Source organism: Arachis hypogaea, chromosome 12 (assembly GCF_003086295.3).
Source record: "Arachis hypogaea cultivar Tifrunner chromosome 12, arahy.Tifrunner.gnm2.J5K5, whole genome shotgun sequence".
Taxonomy (NCBI): domain Eukaryota; kingdom Viridiplantae; phylum Streptophyta; class Magnoliopsida; order Fabales; family Fabaceae; genus Arachis; species Arachis hypogaea.
In genome coordinates, this window is record NC_092047.1 from 85174215 (window position 1) to 85195904 (window position 21690).

General features: G+C 36.9%; 1 non-coding gene across 1 annotated transcript; it reads right to left on the bottom strand.

Moving 5' to 3' along the window:
* Positions 1-15468: 15468 nt before the first annotated feature.
* Positions 15469-15575, bottom strand: LOC112731714 (small nucleolar RNA R71). The gene has a single exon (XR_003167479.1). It is a non-coding gene; the product is annotated as a small nucleolar RNA R71 (small nucleolar RNA).
* Between the last annotated feature and the right edge of the window lie 6115 nt (positions 15576-21690).

The following is a 21690-nucleotide window of genomic DNA, read 5'->3' on the forward strand; positions in this document are numbered from 1 at the left end:
GTTGTAATTTGATGGATCAATACTAGTTTTCGTTATTCTTCTTCTATCTGTTTTCTTGATTTTACTTGAAAGCTTTCGATCTTCATCCAATTGGATAGTTATCTTGGAAAAGAACCTATTCAAACTTGGATCTCTTCTGAACCTTGAAAGAGGAATGAAGAGATCATGCTAGAAATGCTTTCTCATGCTGGACCAAATTGGGTTTGGATAGATATGTGACTATAATCCTCTCAATACTTGATTTGGGAAATGCATGTGGTATAATCAGTGACCATACTTCATCTCTTCTCATGAGCAATTGACCAAGGAATTGGCTATTGATCAAGATTTGAGAGATTGAATTACAAGGAATTGTAATTCGATCACTTAAGATTGCCAAGGAGATCAATGAATGCATTGATTGAGGAAGAGATAAAAATAAAATTGATCCGGAGAATGCAACATCTTCTGAGCCCAATGAATTTCCCATTTCTGATCTTACCCATTCTCTTTAATTTCTGTCATTTACTTTTATGAGCAATTACCCCATTCCCATTTACAATTCTGCAATTTACTTTCCGTCATTTACTTTCAGCTCTTTATTTCTAGCATTTACTTCTTTTGTTATTTACCTTCCCGCCATTTTATTTTCTGCAATTCTCAACTCAAATATTGATTCGCTCAACTAGAACATTCCTCTAATTAAAGTTGCTTGATCAATCAATCTTTGTGGGATTCGACCTCACTCTATTGTGAGTTTTTACTTGACGACGAATTCGGTACACTTGCCGAAGGAAATTTGTCACGAGACAAGTTTTCCATGCATCAGTAAGTAAAAAAGGATCCCAAGGCTTTGAGCATCAGTGGATAGGAGGGCCTAAAGGAATAAAATCCTAGCCTAAGCGGCTAAACCAAGCTGTCCCTAACCATGTGCTTGTGGCGTGAAGGTGTCAAGTGAAAACTTGAGACTGAGCGGTTAAAGTCAAGGTCCAAAGCAAAAACAGAGTGTGCTGAAGAACCCTGGACACCTCTAATTGGGGACTTTAGCAAAGCTGAGTCACAATCTAAAAAGGTTCACCCAATTATGTGTCTGTGGCATTTATGTATCCGGTGGTAATACTGGAAAACAAAGTGCTTAGGGCCACGGTCAAGACTCATAAAGTAGCTGTGTTCAAGAATCAACATACTGAACTAGGAGAATCAATAACACTATCTGAACTCTGAGTTCCTATAGATGCCAATCATTCTGAACCTCAATGGATAAAGTGAGATGCCAAAACTATTCAAGAGGCAAAAAGCTACAAGTCCCGCTCATCTGATTGGAGCTATGTTTCATTGATAGTTTGGAATTTATAGTATATTCTCTTCTTTTTATCCTATTTGATTTTCAGTTGCTTGGGGACAAGCAACAATTTAAGTTTGGTGTTGTGATGAGCGGATAATTTATACGCTTTTTGGCATTGTTTTTAGTATGTTTTTGGTAGAATCTAGTTACTTTTAGGGATGTTTTCATTAGTTTTTATGTTAAATTTATATTTCTGGACTTTACTATGAGTTTGTGTATTTTTCTGTGATTTCAGGTATTTTCTGGCTGAAATTGAGGGACTTAGGCAAAAATCAGATTCAGAGGTTGAAGAAGGACTGCTGATGCTGTTGGATTCTGACCTCCCTGCACTCAAAATGGATTTTCTGGAGCTACAGAACTCCAAATGGCGCGCTTCCAATTGCGTTGGAAAGTAGACATCCAGGGATTTCCAGAAATATATAATAGTTCATACTTTGGCCGAGTTTAGATGACACAAATGGGCGTTGAACGCCAGTTCTACGCTGTAGTCTGGAGTTAAACGCCAGAAACACGTCACGAACCAGAGTTGAACGCCAAAAACACGTTACAACTTGGAGTTCAACTCCAAAAGAAGCCTCTGCACGTGGAAAGCTAAAGCTTAGCCCAAGAACACACCAAGTGGGCCCCGGAAGTAGATTTATGCATCAATTACTTACTTCTGTAAACCCTAGTAACTAGTTTAGTATAAATAGGACTTTTTACTATTGTATTAGACATCTTCGGATCATCTTATGATTTTTAGTTCATCTTTGGATCATATTGATCACGTTTGGGGGCTGGCCTCTCGGCCATGCCTGAACCTTCATCACTCATGTATTTTCAACGGTAGAGTTTCTACACTCCATAGATTAAGGTGTGGAGCTCTGCTGTTCCTCATGAATTAATGCAAAGTACTACTGTTTTTTTATTCAATTCAACTTATTCTGCTTCTAAGATATTCATTCGTACTCCAACATGAATGTGATGAACGTGACAATCATCATCATTCCCCCATGAACGCGTGCCTGACAACCACTTCCGTTCCACCTTAGATTGGATGATTATCTCTTGGATCTCTTAATCAGAATCTTCGTGGTATAAGCTAGATTGATGGCGGCATTCATGTGAGTCCGGAAAGTCTAAACCTTGTCTGTGGTATTCTGAGTAGGATTCAGGGATTGAATGACTGTGACGAACTTCAAACTCGCGAGTGCTGGGCGTAGTGACAGACGCAAAAGGAGGGTGAATCCTATTCCAGTATGATCGAGAACCTCAGATGATTAGCCGTGCTGTGATAGAGCATTTGGACCTTTTTCACAAGAGGATGGGATGTAGCCATTGACAATGGTGATGCCCTTACATAAAGTTTGCCATGGAAAGGAGTAGGACTGATTAGATGAAGACAGCAGGAAAGCAGAAGTTCAGACGAACGAAAGCATCTCTATACGCTTATCTGAAATTCTCACCAATGAATTACATAAGTATTTCTATCTTTATTTTCTATTTATTTATTATTATTATTCGAAAACTCCATAACCATTTGATATCCACCTGACTGAGATTTACAAGATGACCATAGCTTGCTTCATACCAACAATCTCCGTGGGATCGACCCTTACTCACGTAAGGTTTTATTACTTGGACGACCCAGTGCACTTGCTGGTTAGTTGTATCGAAGTTGTGACAAATCATGAATTAAGATTAGAGCACCAAGTTTTTGGAGCCATTACCAGGGATCACAATTTCGTGCACCACGTGTGCACAGGTTTAAAATTTTGCAGGGTTGTACGTGCACACAAGGCTGTGCATGCGCACATACTAGAAATCTCAAAACTCTGCAACTTAGCTGAATTTCAGATTTTCAACACCAACTTTGAATGATCATAACTTCCTCTACAAAATTTCAAATCTTTCAAACTTTATATTGTTTCGAAGAGTTTTTAATAAACTTTAATTCTAAACCAAATTTCAACCAAACCGAGGCAAAATTTATGATCAGACAAAGTTCACCAAAAACCCACTTTTACCAAACTTCACAATTTTCACAATTTCTTATAAAACAAAACCAAAACCATACCAAACCATTCCAAACTTCCTTTTCCAGCACACTCTACCCTTTTAAATCACAATTCAGCATTCTCAATCATCAAATACCACATATATGATACTAAGGTCAATTTTCCACTAACATCTTCACCAATCATTAGTTTGTTCCCATCACTTATCATCATCAATTCCATTCATACATTATATCCATATCCAACAACACACAATCATTCAAGTCATCAAACATCATACTTAAACATCATTATTTCTCAAGATAACATTACCAATTCAACATGCATTTTCAAGTAAAACATCATCAACAACCATAAAATTCCAACCTATCCTATTCCCTATAGGTCACTAGCCTAAGTGTCCATGAATATTATGTACTACATAGAGGAAACCGAAACCATACCTTGGCCAATTCAATATATGCACCAAAACCCAAAATGAGCACAAGCAAGCTCTCAACTCCAAACCAAGCTTTCAATTCCACTTCAACAAGCACCAATATGTTCCAATGGCTCCCAAACTCACAATAATCAAACTATATATGCATAAACCATCACAAATCAACCTAGGGTTCCATTTAAACATAATATCACAAGGGTTTAGTGTCTCTTACCTTTTCCAATAGTTTTGATAGCCAAAATTCAATGCTAAGCAAGGATTAGAGTGAACCTAAACATCCAAAATCACAAAAACTTACTTAATCAAAAGCCCTAAATACCCGAAATTTTGAGAAGAAGAACTAAAGGGATTTCGAGCTTTGCTTACCAGTTTCTTATATGGGTTTTGTAGAGCTCTTCACAAGGAACGCATAGCCGCTGACGGCACACAAATTGGAGCACCGTAGCTCGAGATATCGCGAGTTGAAGTGAGGAGTGAATAGTGTCAATGGGGTTTTCTTCTTCTTCCCCCCTCTCTTCTCAATTATATTGTGTGTGTGTGTTTAATGATGAATGGGTTCATTAATGAGCCCTTATATATGTTGGACTTGGGCCCAACTTGGGTCCGGTCCAATCCGTTAGCGTTTTTAGCCCGTTTGGCCTAACTTCGGGCCAAACCTTTAAAATTAACACCCAGTTTTCCATTTCTAATGTTTTTCTAAAGTTTATGACGGTTTTCACTTTTTCTCGTGCGGTATCGGGCTAACTTGAACCGGTTGAATTGGTTCGACTGTCGGTTCTTGATTTTTCACAGTTTTTCACAGAAAATACATTTTCTGACTCGGAAAGACCTACTGAGTCTGAAAATCACATTTAAATCGTCAAATTCTCATACTAACTTTTTGGATTCTATTTTGGGTCAATATAATCACTTAATTAACCGGTAATTAGTTGCAGTTCTTACAAGACGTTTTGTTGATTGCATATGTATCACGTTTTGTTCATGAAATGAATTAATTTCGGTTCAGTGAGCTTCTAATTTTTGTTTTACCACTTTAATTTAGTTCGGTTCGGTGGTGTCTGTCAGTTTGGTTGATTTAATTGTTAGTGTCTTGTTCTTGCTTATATTTTTCTCCAGTATAAATTCGATGTGTTTGTCTGTCTTACAAAAAAAATGAAATCGAGAAAACACCCATAATAAAAAGAAAACAACCGCAAAGGGTGGCAAAAACACAAGCCCAATCTGACGAGGAGTAAGTTTCTTGAATCATATTTTCTTTTATTGATACTTACGTTTTAGGTTCCTTGATACTTATTTTATGAACTTTCAAAACTGAACAAGCAAAAGACAATGTTGCAGAAAGAAGAAAACGATCATTGGAGACGATAAGAGAAAAGAGATCAAAGAAAAGAAATGATGGAGCTCAGTCAGCAAACATTGCTCCGAATCAGTTTGACTCACCAGAGGCACAAAATGAATTCTCTCAGACGTAAGACTCAGTTTATTATTCCTGAGTTCTTTTTCCTTCTTTGCTTACTTTTTCTACAACCTTTTCTAATTTCTCTAGATTCAATTACTAATATTTATTTATCTTTCTTAGAGTACCAATTGTAAATTTGGACAGCGAGCAAGTCTTACAGACTCAAGGAAGCTCTACACCTTCTGTAAATGCCGCGAGCAATACCAGGTAAATTGGTTCATTGTATATTGTACTTTCAGTTCAGTGGTTGCCCAAAAATGAATTTAATGTGTTTCTAGACCTCTGCTTTTAATCTTGATTTCTAATTTTAATTTGTTATCTTTTTTTAGTAAAAATACCCCGAAAAGCCTGGTAAAATATTTTAGAAAAAAGAAAATCTACCCAAGAAAGAGTTTTAAAACTCCACCAATGTAAGTTAAAAATATTTATGTTACTCTTTTAGATTTTGGTAATAATTTTTGTTTAAGTAATCACAAGGAAAATGTGTTTAAATGTCACTAGAGCTACACCTAATTCTGAGCTACAAATCGTTGAGTTTTGACAAGAAACTCGTTCTCAACCTTTGGAAATGTGAGTTTTTCAATGTGAAAATTCCTATTTTTCAAAACAAATTCTAATTATTCAACATTAACTTTATCCTTGTTTACATTCCTTAGACATCGTCTTGCATTGTCTCTTCCAAGTTCTGTTCAGGAAGAGTTGATCAGAGATGACTTCATCCATGTCCCTTCTGTTGATGTGTAAGTTTTACTGCTTATATAAATACCGATAATATTTACTGCTTATACATGGTTTAATTATGGTTCAGTTGAAACCAGAAATAAATTCAATGTGTTATTGTCATTGGACTCTATTCTGTTTCTTACAGCTGCCCTCCAGAACCCAGAAAGCAGGGTGTTACGGTATCTCTTACGAGTTCTGTAATTGAAGACTTAATCAAAGATGACTATGTCTATGAAATTTCTGATGAAGAGTAAGTTTCACATAAAAATTCTTTTTATTAATTTTAATGGTATAGGATAATAGTTCTGGTTTGTTATTGAATTGTTTTCTGTTTAATGCAACAGCCCCGCCAAACAACAACAGCAACAATCCCAAGAAACTCCGGTGGCATGACAAACAGAAAAAGAAGGACCTGTTAATGTGTAAGCATAAAATTCTTTAATATTATTTTTGTTTAATATCATTTTGGTTCACTATAAGTTTGGATTTAGGTGCACTATTTGTTTGGATTTTGGTTCACTATATTGATTAATATCATTTTTGTTAAATATCAATGTTAAATATGATAACAGTTTAGGATAATTATTGAAATATTTACTGTTTAATGCAACAGATCTCTGGAACATCAACAACAGCCCGCGAAGAACCAACAGCGCAACAATCCAAACAAGAAGCACCTGTTGATGTGTAAGTTTTATTGCTTATATAAATACTGATAATGTTTACTGCTTATACATGGTTTAATTATGGTTCAGTTGAAACCAAAAATAAATTCAATGTGTTCTTATCTTTGGACTCTCTTCTGTTTCTTACAGTTGCCCTCCAGAACCCGAAAATCAGGGTGTTACGGTGTCTTTTACGAGTTCTGTTATTGAAGAGTTTTTCAAAGATGACTATGTCTATGAAGTTTCTGATGAAGAGTAAGTTTCACATAATTTTTTTATTAATTTTAATGGTATAGGATAATAATTTTGGGTTGTTATTGAACTGTTTTCTGTTTAATGCAACAGCCCTGCCGAAGAACAACAGCAACAATCTCAAGAACCTCTGGTGGCACAGCAATCAGAAAAAGAAGCACCTGTTAATGTGGAAGCATAAAATTCTTTAATATCATTTTTCTTTAATATCATTTCAGTTCACTATAAGTTTGGATTTAGGTTCACTATTAGTTTGGATTTCGGTTCACTATAATGATTAATATCATTTTTGTTTAATATCATTGTTAAATATCTATCATCTTGCAATGCTGCTCAACCTAGGCAAAGGGAAGATGAAAGGCCTTCCTTTAACCTTGGGATAAGTCCACTAGCATCTCAACCAACTCAGCCTTCTCAACCGAGTGTTTCACAGCTTGAAATCCTGGAAGAGTCAGTGGTAGATGCTGGAGTGACAGCAGCATTAAAGTTTGCTAAAGCAACAACTTTAGAGCCGACCTTACCAGCTGCTGAAGTTTACAAAACCCCGGAGAAAAAGATAAAAATCACGAACGAGTTGATTGAAAAGTGTTATCATTGGATGACACATGTGAAAAAGACAAGAGATGGTAGCAATGAATATAATGAAATATTCGTCTTGAAACATGAGGCACTTTACGAGGGTTTAAGAGAATATTTTATGTCTCTAATGCCCAAAGAACATGTGCATGTCATGGTAAATTCTTTGCCAGTTAATGATTTTTCTAAACACTCTTATATAGTATATCTCATAAATTTTCATCCTGTAGGTGGTTAGTATACACAGCATGATTCTCAACCAAAGAAAAGTTCGCCGGTATCAGGAATAAATATACATTGTGCTGCTGGATATTGTGGTAAGCTAAATTTCTTATTCACTACTGATTACTTTTCGGTTCGGTGGGAATGTTAATATTGATTCACCTGATTGTTATGTATTTTGTTGAGTTCTTTTGCATGAAATGAACTTTTCTCTTGATGATTGAATGTTTTTCAAGTATTATTCTTTTTTTGGTGCAGTGCAAATGTTATTTAACTGATATTCTTTTTGAAGAATTTTATGTTGGTAACACATGGTGAGTCCTACACTGATAAAAGGACAAACAAGGCCTACCGGTTTGATATTGAACAGTATGCCCACCACCGCCAGTTTCTTGACAAAAGAAAACTTGCATCACATCCATTTGTAAGTTGTAATTTCTAAAAATTCTTCAATAATTCTCTTGTTTGCTATTGTTTTGACTGAAATATTTTATTATTTTTCCAAACTTCAGCTATTTGTGCCAATTTGCAATGGAGCGCATTGGTTGTTGTGGATTGCCAATGTCAACAAAAAGAAATTCTATGTGCTTGACCCTGTCAATAAGCTGCCAGAAGCAGAGTATATCCTACTAAATGGTCACGCACAAAGTAAGAATCTTTCTCTTCTATAGTGCTATTTTTAATATGTTTTATTTTGTATACTATTAATCGTATTAAACTCAATTCTTGCTTAGCTATGATTGTGGAATATACGTCATGAAATGACTCGAAACAATTGATCCATAAAAGATCAAAAGTGAGAAGAGATATAAATATAGAGTTTGGACACAAGTTAGTACTTTCTAAATTTATAAACTTCTTTCTTTTCTTATTTCAATTGGGTTCATTTTTTATGTAACTAATTCCTTTCAATTGAAATGTAGGAAGAGATTGATAGCTTCAGGTACCAATATGGTCCACACATTTTGTTGCATGAAATGAACAAGATCAGAGACCAGGTGATTTGGGAATCTGAAGCAATAATATTCCCAAAGTCATCTGTTGCCCTCTCCAACCCTTACTAAAAATCCACATCTAGGGATTTAGATAGTAAATAGCATATACTATAATTGACTGGTTGTAATTAACAATATTTTGTTTAACTTGTTTAAAAAGTAAAAAGTGCTTACTTCAAATGTATATATGTCAATATTAATCTAAATGTTAATGTTAATATTTATATTTGATTCAAGATGGATTACTCATCTGAGATTTAATTTATATATCTGTTGGAACTGTCTGGCTGCTATTTTATTCCAGGTTCTCAGTGATTGCAATCACTGTATTTACCAATACATTACGAACACCAAAAGAACATAGTGAACCGAAATTAATACACTGGGTGAACTGAAAGGTTGCAAACACACTGAACCCTTAAACCCTGAACCCCTAAACCCTAAGCCCTAAACTCTAAACCCTAAACACTAAACACTAAACCCTGAACCCTAAACCCATAAACCCAAAATCCCTAAAACCCTAAACCCCCAAAACCCTAAAACCCTAATCCCTAAAACTCTAAAACCCTAAATCTCTAACCTTAAACCCTAAATCCTGAACCCTAAACCTTGAACCCTGAACCCCTAAACCCTAAACCTCTAAAACCTTCACCCATAAAACCTAAACCCTAAACCCTATGTTAATATTTATATTTGATTCAAGATGGATTACTCATCTGAGATGTTAATTTATATATCTATTGGAACTGTTTGGCTGCTATTTTATTCCAGATTCTCAGTGATTGCAATCACTATATTTACCAATACATTACGAACACCAAAAGAACATAGTGAACCAAAATTAATACACTGGACCGAAAGTTGCAAACACACTGAACCTCTAAACCCTGAACCCTAAAACCCAAAATCCTAAACCCTAAACCATGAACCCCTAAACCCTAAACCCTTAAACCCTAAAAACCCTAACCCTTAAACCCTAAATTCTATGTTAATATTTATATTTGATTCAAGATGGATTACTCATATGAGATGTTAATTTATATATCTATTGGAACTGTCTAGCTACTGTTTTATTCCAGGTTCTCAGTGATTGCAATAACTGTATTTACCAATACATTACGAACACCAAAAGAACACAGTGAACCGAAATTAATTCACTGGGCGAACCGAAAGTTGCAAACACACAGAACCCCTAAACCCTGAACCCTAAATCCTAAACTTTAAACCCTGAACCCTGAACCCCTAAACCCTAAGCCCTAAACACTAAACCCTAAACTCTAAACACTAAACCATAAACCCTGAACCTATAAACCCTAAAACCCTAAATCCTAAACCCTAAACCCTAAACCCTAAATCCTAAACCCTAAACACCTAAACCCTAAACCCCCTAAAACCCTAAAATCCTAACCCCTAAACCCCTAAAACCCTAAACCTTAAACCTTGAACCCTAAACCCCTAAATCCTAAACACTTAACCCTAAACCCTGAACCCTGAACCCTAAACCCTGAATCCTGAACCCTGAACCCTGAACCCCTAAACCTAAACCCTGAACCCTGAACCCCTAAACACGAAATCCTAAATCCTATACCATAAACCCTGAACCCTAAACACTGAACCCTGAACTCTGAACCCTGAACCCATAAACCCTAAACCCCTAAAGCCCTAAACCCTAAACCCTAAACCCTAAACCCTAAAAATCCATCCAAGAAAGAGTTTTAAAACTCCACCAATGTAACTAAATATTTATGTTACTCTTTTAGATTTTTTTTAATAATTTTTATATAATTAATCACACGGAAAATGTAACTAGCACTACACCTGATTCCTGTTTCTCAAAACAAATTCTAATTATTCAACTTAGAAATTAATACACTGGACGAATCGAAAAGCTGCATATATTAATATAGAATTTCACAAAAAAAGTGACTATTCATTAAAGACTAACAATAGTCAGAAATTAACCCTGCTATAACCATGGTGAACTGAAATTTGCTCATGGGTGAACAAAAATTTACATTAATAAAAGCTAAAACTTGTACAATCCTCTCTTGGATAATTCATATCTGGTGCATTGTAAAGAGTGGAGCTTGACTAAATCGATGATCCGGAGTCTAAAAGGTTCAACTACAAAAGACATAATTAATTGTATATTAGCAAAATGAATAATAATTGAATTTTTAACTAATCAAAAGCAAGTCAATTTTACCTCGCTTGGAGTTGTCTTTTTCTTTTTCTTCATGGCATTTGAGATCTTTTTTTCCAGGTTTGATCCAAGTCTGTTCTTGGGCCGACCTCTTGTTTTGACACGTGGTGGGCTTTGAAGGTCATTCACATTGCTTAATTTTGCTTCTTCGTGGGTTAAAAAACTTTTCCCTTTGCTTCTCTCTTGATATTCTTCCATCTCCGCCATGACCTTGTCAAATGCTCGGTGTAGAATTCCGGTTAACTCTTCAGACTCGGATGCAAATTCTCATATATTGTGCGACTAAAACACCAATTCGTCAAATCTCTTACTTCTCGGCTTTAGTAGAGGTTCATCTTGGTTGCTCTTGATGTGTGTATGCCACTGATGAGCGGATAATTTATACCCTTTTTGGCATTGTTTTTACATAGTTTTTAGTATATTTTAGTTACTTTTTATTATATTTTTATTAGCTTTTATTCAAAAATCACATTGCCAGACTTTAATACGAGTTGTGTATTTTTTTGTGATTTCAGGTATTTTCTGGCTGAAATTGAGCGACCTGAGCAAAAATCTGATTCAGAGGCTGAAAAAGGAGTGCAGATGCTATTGGATTCTGACCCTCCTGCACTCAAAGTGAATTTTCTGGAGCTACAGAAGCCCAATTGGCGCGCTCTCAATTGCGTTGGAAAGTAGACATCCTGGGCTTTCCAGCAATATATAATAGACCATACTTTTCTTGAGATTTGATGTCCCAAACTGGCATTCAAAGCCAGCCTAAAACTTTCAGGCGTAAAACACCCAAACTGGCATCAGAATTGGAGTTAAACGCCCAAACTGGCAGCAAAGTTGGGGTTTAACTCCAGGAATAGCCTATGCACGTGTAAAGCTCAATGCTTAGCCCAAGCACATACCAAGTGGGCCTCGGAAGTAGATTTCTGCACTATCTGCACTTAGTTACTCATTTTCTGTAAACCTAAGTTACTAGTTTAGTATAAATAGCACTTTTTACTATTGTATTCACATCCATCTTTGATAGACGATCTCTGGACATTTAGTCCTTAGACCATTGTTCACGTTTGGAGGCTGGCCTCACGGCCATGCCTAGACTATTTTCACTTATGTATTTTCTACGGTGGAGTTTCTACACCCCATAGATTAAGGTGTGGAGCTCTGCTGTTCTTCATGAATTAATACAAGTACTATTGTTTTTCTTTCAATTCACGCCTACTTCTTCTCCAAGATATACTCTTGTTCTTAATTCAGTAAACTCAGAATGAAGGGGTGACCCGTGACAATCACCCAATCTTCGTTACTCGCTTAGCCAAGATCCGCGTGCCTGACAACCACAAAGCAGTCTACATGATGTTCAACGTAGTCATTCGACGACAACCGGAGTATATTCTCTTGGATATCTAATACACGAACCAAGTCCGTGAGATTAGTATCTTCGTGGTATAAGCTAGAATCATTGGCAGCATTCCTGGGATCCGGAAAGTCTAAACCTTATCTGTGGTATTCCGAGTAGGATCCGGGAAGGGATGACTGTGACGAGCTTCAAACCTGTGAATGTTAGGCGCAGTGACAGTGTGCAAAAAGATCAATGGATTCTATTTCGACGCTAGCGGGAACCGACAGATGATTAACCATGCGGTAGCTGTGCCTGGTATTTTTCATCCGAGACGAGAAATCCGACAGTTGATTAGCCGTGCAAAAACCGTAGAGGACCATTTTCACTGAGAGAATCTTACAGCTTGCAATGGAAGGGAGCACACATGGTTGGAAGAAGGCAATAGAAAAGCAGAGGTTTAGAAGCAACAAAGCATCTCCAGACGCTTATCTGAAATTCCCACCAATGAATTACATAAGTAACTTTATCTTATTTTATGTTTTATTTATATTTTAATTATCAAAACCTCATAACCATTTGAATCCGCCTGACTGAGATTCACAAGATGACCATAGCTTGCTTCAAGTCGGCAATCTCCGAGGGATCGACCCTTACTCACGTAAGGTCTTTTACTTGGACGACCCAGTGCACTTGCTGGTTAGTTGTGCGGAGATGTGAAAAGTGTGAATCACGATTTCCCCACACCAAGTTTTTGGCGCCGTTGCTGGGGATTGTTCAAGTTTGGACAACTGACGGTTCATCTTCTTGCTTAGATTATGTAATTTTATTTTTAAGTTTTTATTTTTATTTTTGAAAAAAATTCAAAAAAAAAATTTTGTTCTTTAGAATTTTTAAGAATGAATTCCAGAGTTTCATGAGATATGTTGTGATGCGTGAGCATCTTTCCTATCTTTTCCTAGTGAATTTGCATCTAATTTTTTGAGTTTAATAAAGAATTAATTATCTTTTAGCCAATATGGATGCTACTTTGAGTCTTTTGAAATTTTGTTTATTTTAGGTAGCATTCGGCTGGATTTGATGGAGTTTCTACAGCACAAGAACCAAAGGAGATGGCAGCAAGGAGCGACGCATACGCATGACTGACGCGTGCGTGTGATTTGGAGCTTTCCATGGTGATGCGTGCGCGTGACTGACGCGTATGCGTGATTTGAAGATATGCTCAGCGACGTGTATGCGTGACTAACGCGTACGCGTGACACGCGGAAAAAGGCCATCGACGCGTATGCGTGATTGACGCGTACGCGTGACATGCACCACGTGCAGAAAACGCAGAAAAATGTTGGGGGCGATTTCTGGGCTGTTCTGACTCAGTTTTTAAGCCCAGAAAGCACAGATCAGAGGCTGCAGAGTGAAGGAAACAAGTGGTCCCCACCCATCAACTGAAGACTTGTTAATTAATTCTAATTTAAAATTCAAATATTATTTTTAGGAAAAGATATTATTTTAGTTTTAAGAAGATAGATTTTAAATTAATTAGGATTAGATATAAAAAGGGATGCCAACAGGGTGGTTCCAAGACAACATTATTCCATTCCAATTTACAATCCTAGTTTTCTACTCTGAACCACGAGCAACTAATCCTCCATTATTAAGGTTAGGAGCTTTGTCTATTTGTATGGATTGATTTTATTGCTTTTTCTATTTTAATTCATGTATGGATTTATAATTTAAGAATTGTTTTCGCTCTTTATCTTATGAATTTGGGTGGAACAGAAGTATGTCCCTCTTTCTATTTAAGTTCTTGTATAACTTGGAAAAGCTCTTTACTTGAACAATAGTTTGAAAACATATTCTCCTAAATTTTAATTATCTGGATTTAACGGGATACGTGATATATAATCCTTTTATTTTTTTGGGTAATTAGAGTTTTTGTGGCATATAAACTGGAATTTGATCATCACCCTCTAATTAGGAATTAATTGACCAAGGAATTGGCTGTTGATGAATTTTAGGGGAGACTAGAAAGGTCTAAGGAATTAGAGTCTAGTCACATATAGTTTGCTATAAATTAAATCCTGCATGATTAAAATAGTTAGTAAGAAAAGTTAATCCGGAAGAATAGATAACTCTAAAACCTTAACTGCCTTCTCCATACTTTACTCCCAATCTATTTACTTTACTATTTTACTTTCTGTACGATTGTTTAATGCTCTTTGAATATTCAAACACTCTTTTCTGTTTGTCTAACTAAGCCAATTAATCAATCGTTGTTGCTTAGTCCTTCAATCCTCGTGGGATCGACCCTCACTCACCTGAGGTATTACGACCCTGTGCACTTGCCGCTTAGTTTGTGGTTAGAAATTTCGCACTAAGTTTTTGGCGCCGTTGCCGGGGATTGATAATGATTAACAACTATCAGTTGTTTGATTGCTTAGATTAGGTGTTTTAGTTCTAATTTTAATTAAATTTTCTTTATTTTTGAAAAATTTTTTTATAGCACTAATATTTTTCCTTAATTTCTGAATTTAAGTTTGGTGTCACCTAGTTAATTTTATTTTAATTTTCTTGTTTATCTTTCCTGTTAATTTTCGAAAATTTCTATTTAATTTTAGCTATTATTTTCGAAATTTATTTATTTATTTTATTTTGTATTTTTATTTTATTATTTTACACAAGATACCTCACTAGGACTTCTCTATACTCTGACATAGAGAATCCCATCTTTTTGTGTTTCCTGTTTGTTTATGCGCAGGAACAGAAACAAGGAACCTCTGTTAGACTTTGATCCAGAACCTGAAAGGACTTGTAGGCAACATTTACAACAAGCAAGACTTTGCAAGGTTACAGAATCCACTATGGATCACAATAATGCTGTTAATGCCAATGTGGTAAATCTGAATGGGATGATCAACAAAGGAGAGTGCTTGGCTCTTATTCTACCCCTACTGCGGATTTTTATGGAAAAAGCATTGTGGTGCTTCCTATAGCTGCGAACAACTTTGAGTTGAAGCCACAATTGGTCACCCTGGTGCAACAAAAACTGCTAGTATCATGGTCTTTTCCACGAAGACCCAAATCAATTTATTTCTGATTTTCTGCAGATATGCGATACTATGAAGACAAATGGAGTGAACCCAGAGGTGTACAGACTCATGCTCTTCCTTTTTGCTCTGAGGGATAAAGCAAAGCTATGGCTAGATTCCCAACCAAAGGAGAGTTTGAATACTTGGGAAAAGGTTGTTACTGAGTTTCTCACTAAATTTTCCCACCAAAGAAGCTGACTAAGCTTAGATTGGAGGTTCAAACCTTCAGGCAGAAGGAGGGTGAAACTCTTTATGAAGCTTGGGAGAGATACAAGCTACTGACTAGGCAATGCCCTCTGAACATGTTCTCCAAATGGACCCAACTAGATATCTTTTATGAAGGCTTGGGTGAGATGTCCAAGATGAGCTTAGATACCTCTGCAGGTGGTTCATTGCACAAGAAGAAGATACCAGAAGAGACTATTGAGCTTATTGAATTGGTTGCTAACAACCAATATTTATACTCATCTAACAGGAATACTGTGAACTCTAAGACCTCTCAGAAGAGAGGCGTGTTGGAAGTAGAAGCTGTGAATGCTCTTCTTACTCAGAACAAGCTTATGTCTCATCAAATAAATCTACTTACTTAACAGATGGGTGGCATGCAAGTCTCAGCTATCAACACCCAAAATCCACCTCAAGAGGCCTCCTATGACATGGCAGGTAATTTTGTAAAAGATGATAATCATGATTATGCTCAACCTTCTTCTGAACAGGTAAATTACCTGGGGAGTGGTCCTAGGAATCCCAACAATAATCCATATTCGAAGACATACAATCAGGGACGATGGAGAAATCATCCAAATTTTGGGTGAAGAGACCAACCTCAGAGACCTCAGAACTTCAACAATAATTCCCAGGGCGGCTTTCAACAGAACAATTACAATAACCTCCATTTTCAGTCTCAGCAACAACAACCGCCTCAGCAGGAAAACTCTAAATCCCAAGAAGATTCCAATTGGGAGATGATGAGGAGTTTTATGCAAGAAACCAAAGCCTCTATTAGAAACTTGGAGGTGCAAATGGGCCAACTGAGCAAGCAAATACCTGAGAGGTCTGCAAGTACATTTCCAGGTGATACAGTGGTGAACCCAAGAAAAGATTGCAAGGCTATTCAATTGAGAAGTGGTAAAACAGCTGGCTCTGAGACAAAGGCCAATGAAGAGCTAGTTGAAAAGGAAGCTCCAAAGGAAAAGAAGGAAGAAGTGGAGCACGCCCCTCCAAAGCGTGCAGACAACCCATTCCCTGACTCTCTTGACACTTATCCTACATTGCCAAAGGCTCCTGAATACAAGCCAAAAATGCCATATCCTCAGAGACTTCAAAAGGATTCCAAAGAAAAGTAATTCTCTAAATTTTTAGATGTCTTCAAGAAGCTACAAATCAACATTCCTTTTGCAGAGGCTCTTGAGCAAATGCCCCTTTATGCTAAATTTATGAAAGAATTGTTGACTAACAATAGGAATTGGAAGGAGCAAGAAACCGTGGTGTTAACCAAGGAATGCAGTGCTATTATTCAACATAAACTTCCTGAGAAAATGCAAGATCTAGGGAGCTTTGTGATTCCTTGCACCATTGGAGATGTCACCATTCAGAGAGTTTTATGTGATCTTGGAGCTAGCATCAATCTCATGCCAATTTCAGTGATGAAAAAGCTTCAAATTGAAGAGGTAAAACCCACTCGTATTTCTCTTCAACTTGCTGATCTTTCTATTAAATTACCTGTGGGTGTTGTTGAGGATTTACTTGTGAAAGTAGGACCATTTATTTTTCCTACTGATTTTGTTATATTAGACATGGAAGAGGAGGTAAAACCCTCTATTATACTTGGTAGACCCTTTTTAGCTATAGGTAGAGCTCTGATTAATGTGCAAAAGGGTGAATTAACCCTAAGGGTCAATGAAGAATAGGTGGTCCTAAATGTTTTTGAAGCCCTCAAGCACCCTAATGATTCTGAGGGGTGTATGAAAATAGATGTTATTGAACCACTTGTTCAAGAAGTACTGGAAGCTGAGGTACTTGATGATGTTTTGGATTCTATTTCTGAATATGAATTAGTTGAAGTTGATGATTCACCACCCCAAAAAGAGTTGATGAACACGCCAATAAAGGAGGAGGAAGTCCCCAAGCTTGAGCTCAAACCTTTACCTCCTTCTCTGAAATATGTGTTCTTGGGTGAAAATGATTTCTATCCAGTGATTATTAGCTCTTCCCTGAAGCCTGAAGAGGAAGAGGTGCTTATTTCAGTGCTCAGGAGTCATAAAAATCACAGGATGGAGAATGTGTATAGACTACAGGAGGCTCAACACTGCTACAAGGAAGGATCATTTCCCTTTGCCTTTCATTGATCAGATGCTTGAGAGGTTAGCTGGTCATGCATTTTATTGCTTTCTAGATGGCTATTCTGGATATAACCAAATTGTAGTGGACCCTCAAGATCAAGAGAAGACAGCATTCACATGCCCCTTTGGAGTATTTGCCTACAGAAGAATGCCTTTTAGACTTTGCAATGCTCCAACTTTTCAAAGGTGTATGCTTTCAATTTTTTCTGATATAGTTGAAAAGTTTATTGAGGTATTTATGGATGACTTTTCTGTCTTCGGTAATTCTTTTGAATCCTGCCTTAAGCATTTATCTCTTGTCTTGAAATGGTGTCAAGAATCAAACCTTGTTTTAAATTGGAAAAAATGTCATTTTATGGTTACAAAATGTATTATTCTTGGATCCTGGATTTCAAGTAAGGGAATTGAAGTTGATAGAGCAAAAGTGGAGGTAATTGAAAAATTACCACCACCAACTAATGTTAAGGCAGTCAGAAGTTTCTTGGGTCATGCAGGATTTTATAAAAGATTTATAAAGGATTTTTCTAAAATTGCTAAACTTTTAAGCAACCTGTTAGTTGCTGATGTTCCTTTTATCTTTGATTCTGATTGTCTGCATGCTTTTGAAACTCTGAAAGCAAACCTTACCTCTGCTCCCATTATAGCTCCCCCTGACTGGGATTTACCATTTGAATTAATGTGTGGTGCTAGTGATTTTGCTATAGGAGCTGTTTTAGGACAGAGGCATGATAAGCTCGTACATGTCATTTATTATGCCAGTCGTGTGCTAAATGATGCTCAAAAGAATTACACAACTACAGAAAAGGAATTATTAGTTGTTGTGTATGCTGTTGATAAGTTTAGGTCCTAATTACTTGGTTCTAAGGTTATTGTTTATACTGATCATGCTACTTTGAAGTACCTTCTAACCAAGCAGGATTCTAAACCAAGATTAATAAGATGGGTGTTGCTCCTTCAAGAGTTTGATATTGAGATAAAAGATAGAAAAGGGTAAAAAAATCAAGTGGCTGACCATCTTTCCAAAATTGAGCCTAAAGCAGGAGTTTAACCACCCACAGCTGTGACTGAGACGTTTTCGAATGAGAAATTGTTCCTCATTCAGCAGGCTCCATGGTTTGCAGACATTGCAAATTATAAGGCCATGAATTTTATCCCAAGGGAGTACAGTAGGCAACAAGTAAAGAGCCATTGACTGATGCCAAGTACTACATTTGGGAGGAACCATACTGGTGCAGGAAATTGTGATCATCAATGGCGCCAACAACTTGGTACGCACAATTGTAATCTCAACTCTTTATCACAACTCCGCACAACTAACCAGCAAGTGCACTGGGTCGTCCAAGTAATAAACCTTACGCGAGTAAGGGTCGATCCCACGGAGATTGTCGGCTTGAAGCAAGCTATGGTCATCTTGTAAATCTCAGTCAGGCGGATTCAAATGGTTATGGATGATTGATAATTAAAAGATGAATAAAACATAAAATAAAGATAGAGATACTTATGTAATTCATTGGTGAGAATTTCAGAGAAGCGTATGAAGATGCTTTGTTCCTCCTGAACCTCTGCTTTCCCATTGTCTTCTTCCAATCATTCATACTCCCTTCCATGGAAAGCTTTATGTTGGGCATCACCGTTGTCAATGGCTACTTCCCGTCCTCTCAGTGAAAATGTTCCAAATACGCTGTCACCGCACGGCTAATCATCTGTCGGTTCTCGATCATGTTGGAATAGGATCCATTGATCCTTTTGCGTCTGTCACACGGCCAACAATCGCGAGTTTGAAGCTTGTCACAGTCATCCCTTCCCAGATCCTACTCGGAATACCACAGACAAGGTTTAGACTTTCCGGATCTCAAGAATGACCGCCAATAATTCTAGCCTATACCACGAAGGTTCTAATCTTAGATTAGCAACCCAAGAGATACACATTCAAGCTTGTTTGCATGTAGAACGGAAGTGGTTGTCAGGCACGCGTTCATAGGTGAGAATGGTGATGAGTGTCACATAATCATCACATTCATCATGTTCTTGTGTGCGAATGAATATCATAGAGAAGAAGTAGGCGTGAATTGAATAGAAAAACAGTAGTACTTTGCATTAATTCATGAAGAACAGCAGAGCTCCACACCTTAATCTATGGTGTGTAGAAACTCTACCGTTGAAAATACAAAAGTGATAATGGTGGTCATTGGCTTCGGCCCCAGAGAGGGAACCTGAAGAACCAAGATGAAAATACAATAGTAAAAGGTCCTATTTATAGAGAACTAGTAGCCTAGGGTTTACAGAAATAAGTAATTAATGCAGAAATCTTCTTCCGGGCCCACTTGGTGTGTGCTTGGGCTGAGCATTGAAACTTTCACATGTAGAGACTTTTCTTGGAGTTAAACGCCAGCTTTGGTGCCAGTTTGGGCGTTTAACTCCAGCTTTTGTGCCAGTTCTGGCATTTTGACGCCAGAATTCTTAAGCTGACTTGAAACGCCAGTTTGGGCCATCAAATCTTGGGCAAAGTATGGACTACTATATATTGCTGAAAAGCCCAGGATGTCTACTTTCCAATGCAATTGAAAGCGCGCCAATTGCATTCTTGTAGCTCCAGAAAATCCACTTCGAGTACAGGGAGGTCAGAATCCAACAGCATCTGCAGTCCTTTTTCAGCCTCTGGATCAGATTTTTGCTCAGGTCCCTCAATTTCAGCCAGAAAATACCTGAAATCACAGAAAAACACACAAACTCATAGTAAAGTCCAGAAATGTGATTTTTAAAAAAAAACATAATAAAAACGAACTAAAACATACTAAAAACATACTGAAAACAATGCCAAAAAGCGTATAAATTATCCGCTCATCACAACACCAAACTTAAATTGTTGCTTGTCCCCAAGCAACTGAAAATCATATAGGATAAAAAGAATAGAATGTACAATGAATTTCAAAAACATCTATGAAGATCAGTATTAATTAGATGAGCGGGGCATTTTAGCTTTTTGCTTCTGAACAGTTTTGGCATCTCACTTTATCCCTTGAAGTTCAGAATGATTGGCATCTATAGGAACTCAGAATCCAGATAGTGTTATTGATTCTCTTAGTTAAGTATATTGATTTTTGAACACATCTACTTTATGAGTCTTGGCCGTGACCCTAAGCATTTTGTTTTCTAGTATTACCACCGGATACATAAATTCCATAGACACATAACTGGGTGAACCTTTTCAGATTGTGACTCAGCTTTGCTAGAGTCCCCAATTAGAGGTGTCCAGAGCTCTTAAGCACACTCTTTTTGCTTTGGACCACGAATTTAACCGCTCAGTCTCAAGTTTTCACTTGTCACCTTCACGCCACAAGCACATGGTTAGGGACAGCTTGGTTTAGCCGCTTAGGTCAGGATTTTATTCCTGTGGGCCCTCCTATCCACTGATGCTCAAAGCCTTGGATCCTTTTTATTTTACCCTTGCCTTTTAGTTTAAAGGGTTATTGGCTTTTTCTGCTTGCTTTTTCTTTTTCTTTTTTTTTTGTATTCACTGCTTTTTCTTGCTTCAAGAACCAATTTGATGATTTTTCAGATTACCAATAACATTTCTCCTTTTTCTATCATTCTTTCAAGAGCCAACATTTTTAACATTCATAAACAATCAAATTCAAAAGACATATGCACTGTTCAAGCATTCATTCAGATAACAAAAAGTATTGCCACCACATCAAAATAATTAAACTGCTTTAAAATTCAAAATTCATGTATTTCTTATTCTTTTTCAATTAAAACATTTTTCATTTTAAGAAAGGTGATGGATTCATTTTCATAGCTTTAAGGCATAGACACTTAGACACTAGTGATCATGTAATAAAGATACAAACATAAATAGACATAAGGCATATTTTTTGAAAAAAAAACAGAAAATAAAGAACAAGGAAATTAAGGAACGGGTCCACCTTAGTGATGGCGGCTTGTTCTTCCTCTTGAAGATCTTATGGAGTGCTTGAGCTCCTCAATGTCTCTTCCTTGCCTTTGTTTCTCCTCTCTCATGGTTTTTTGGTCTTCTCTAATTTCATGGAGGAAGATGGAATGCTCTTGGTGCTCCACCCT